Source organism: Mus caroli, chromosome 3, assembly GCF_900094665.2.
Source record: "Mus caroli chromosome 3, CAROLI_EIJ_v1.1, whole genome shotgun sequence".
Classification (NCBI taxonomy): Eukaryota; Metazoa; Chordata; class Mammalia; order Rodentia; family Muridae; genus Mus; species Mus caroli.
This window is the reverse complement of record NC_034572.1, coordinates 87698841-87702122: the sequence shown is the minus strand read 5'-3', so window position 1 is coordinate 87702122 and position 3282 is coordinate 87698841. Positions and strand designations below refer to the sequence as shown.

Genomic DNA, 3282 nt, shown 5'->3' with positions numbered 1-3282 from the left:
CTTCCTTCCTTCCTTCCTTCCTTCCTTCCTTCCTTCCTTCCTTCCTTCCTTTCTTTCTTTTTTTTTTTTCCAACTCTATTTTCATGGTCTGTTTTCTCCAGTTGTTTCAACTACACCTTCATTAACCACAAGAATCTTCAGTGGATCTGTGTCATCAGGTCTTTGAAAAGAATTAATTTTCGCTTTAATAAAGACAGCAAATGGCATCCTGTTGGGAGTTGTCTGGAGGCCAGCTGTGCACCCTCAGGCAGAGCAGTCCTGTTGCACAAATACACTATTCAGACAAATAAGATGGGGAGTTTGTACCGGCATGTTATGTTGCTGAAGGACAGCCAAGCTCATTCCTAAAACTCCTTTAACATCTGAATATGAATTAAGAAATCTTGGTGTTCCACAGATTCAGGGATGGCTTTATTATATGATCCATGAACCGGAACCTCACATCTTACTGTTCCAGAGGCCACTGTCCAAGAAGCCAAAGAAATGAAGCCTTTCGGCCTCAAGCTTTCCACAGCTGTCCTCACTCCCTACCATCTTTCTGACTGCGTGACCATGTTGCTTTCTTATTTCTCACTTTGATATGTAAAGGATACACTGTTTGAATATGCTGGTACCTGCTTTGCTTCTGGAGTTGAGCCACCAATGCCACAGCCTTGTCAGATGAGTGTGACCTCAAAGCCCTCATGTGCTCGGGATCCAGCAGGCCATATTTGGCAGAAGCATGTGAAATCAGATCATGGCTGTTACAAGGATAATGTAAATTTGTTGTGGTTGTTTTCACTACTGGCAAGTGTATTTATGGTGACTTACAGAGTTATGTTTAAATGTATTAGAAACTTTCCATTTTATCGGACAGATCTCTTCTGTTACAAGCCTTGATTATTAGAAGTTTTTATAATCTACAATAAATAAATAAATAAATAAATAAAGCTAGCCAAGGCAGAGAGGCAGGAGGACTGCAAATTAAAGGCCAGCCTGGGCTAAACAAAAAACAAACAAAACAAAAAACGATTTTTTTAAAGATTTATTTATTATTATATCTAAGTCTGCCATCGGATGCATCAGAAGAGGGCATTACAGATGGTTGTGAGCCACTATGTGGTTGCTGGGATTTGAACTCAGGACCTTCAGAAAAGCAGTCAGTGCTCTTAACCTCTGAGCCATCTCTCCAGCCCCCACAAGACTATGTTCTTATATTTATTTTTATTCGTGTGTGTGTGTGTGTGTGTGTGTGTGTGTATGAATGTAAGTGCAGGTGTTCATGGAGCCTGGAAGAGTGGCACCTCCCTGGAGTTGTTATATGCAGTTGTAAGACATCATGTGGGTGCTGGGAATCAAACTCAGGTCCTCTCAGCATACCTACTCTTAACCATTGACCCATCTCTCTGGCCCCCTAGAAACTTTTTTTTATAGATCAGGGAATATTGAATAAAATTGCATGTAACAAGAGCAAATACAAAGGACTTTAAAAGATAGAGATCAATAACAAATACACTTTTAAAAGAAAAGTTTAACTGTGTGTACATGTACCCATTTCAACTGAGTTGGTGTGGAGGTCAGAGGGCAACTTGCAGGAGTCAGTTCTCTCCTTCTACTATGTGGGTCTTGGGAATTGAATCCAGGTGACTGACCTTGACATGTCCACATTTTTATTCAGAGGGAGCAGAGAGATAGTTACGTGTATCAGAGAAGAATCAGCAATAAAGTAATGAAGGTGTAGAGACAAAATAAGCTTGGATGTGGGAAGAAATGACCACTTAGGCTGGGGCATGAGGTTTAGTAATGGGGTTGGGTAACAGAACTCAGACATGGCAAGCAAAGGCCAGTACTTGGAGGGAACTGTACAAATTCAATGTGTTGAAACTTAGTGGGCTAGGAGCAGGTAATAGGAGACAAGAAAGGCAAGAAGAGATGGTGAACCAAAAGGAGTAGACAGTACACCGAACTATATGCCAAAGCACAGGGGAGCCTCCTAAGGCCTCAGCTGGCCAGCACCCTGATCAGATGCTGCAGGAAGGGCAGAGGCAGTGCAGAGACCAGCTGGGAAGCTACTGTCACGTCAGACAAGAGTCGTGGTCTGGGTCAGGGGTGGCATCGAGAGGTAATCTAGGAGAACTGAATGAGCTTGTGGATCTGATGGGGAAGTAAGGCATGAAGAAAACGAGATTGAAGCAGATTTCGCTGTTCTTGGGTGAGGCCGCTATGTGTCATTGCCCGAAAGGAGGACAGTGGAGAGGATGACCTGCACGTGGGTAAGACAGTAAGTTCAACCTGGGATATGATGAACCTGAGAGTGCAAGGTTCTTCAGAGCCAGAATTCTCTGCCTTTTTCTCTACTCCCTGTGTCTTGTGTAGTGTATATTCAGATGCTGACGTTTGTGCCCAGACATCTGATTACTGAATGGATGATAGTCAAGCATCTCTGGTCTCAATGTTATGCACAAATCATTTTTCAGCACCCCTGGTTGGTTAATAAAGAGCTGATAAGCATACAACTAGGCAGGAGAGGACTGTAGAGGCAGGACATTGGATCCTAGTGAGAGGGTTCACAGGTAGAAGAGAGGGGCACAAAGAGAAGGTGTGGAGAGACCATGTGGGGACACCAAGAGGATTCACCATAAAGACACGATAGAGAGCAGCTGTAGAGAGAATCTCTATAAGCATCACCTGTCAATAAAAAAGGTGAAGGCCAATGAGCTGAGGCAGGAAATAGGAGGTGGGACACTGGCAGGAAGACAGGATTCTGGGAAATGGTGAGAGAATAAAAGGAGATACTAAGAGAAAATGTGAGAGAGAGCCATGGAGAGACAGATGTAAACCAGCAGCTAAATGAACTCGGAGAGATGCTGCAGAGATGCAAAGAAAGAAGCAGGCTGGGATCAAGGAAAGGTAACTAACCAAGTGGTAGGAATAGAATAGTTTAAACAGGTTAAGTAAGTTCTGAGCTAGCTAGGGAATAAGCCAAAGCTTATGGCTAAGGCATTTAAGGATAAATAATTAGTCCCGGAGTCATCCAGCAGGACTGGAAAAGGAAAACTGATTTAAATATTATTTTAATAAGCATCCATGAGGACACACATGGAGCACAGCAAGCCAAGGAAAGACTGAGATGGCAGTAACTGGGCATTTATCCGGGTATTAATAGCCTTAGAGGGTTAGAATAGCTTAGAACCTGCCCAGCATAGAGTGCTGGCAGCTTGTTAATAAAAATACCAGGCCTCTGTGTCTTTTATTCAGAAACTATATACACTAAGTGGGTGTAGAAACCCCTGTAATTATTTG

The 3282-nt window shown here is 43.0% G+C and overlaps 1 pseudogene; it reads left to right on the top strand.

Moving 5' to 3' along the window:
* Positions 1-200: 200 nt before the first annotated feature.
* On the top strand, positions 201-487 carry LOC110291875 (annotated as a pseudogene).
* The last annotated feature ends 2795 nt before the right edge of the window (positions 488-3282 follow it).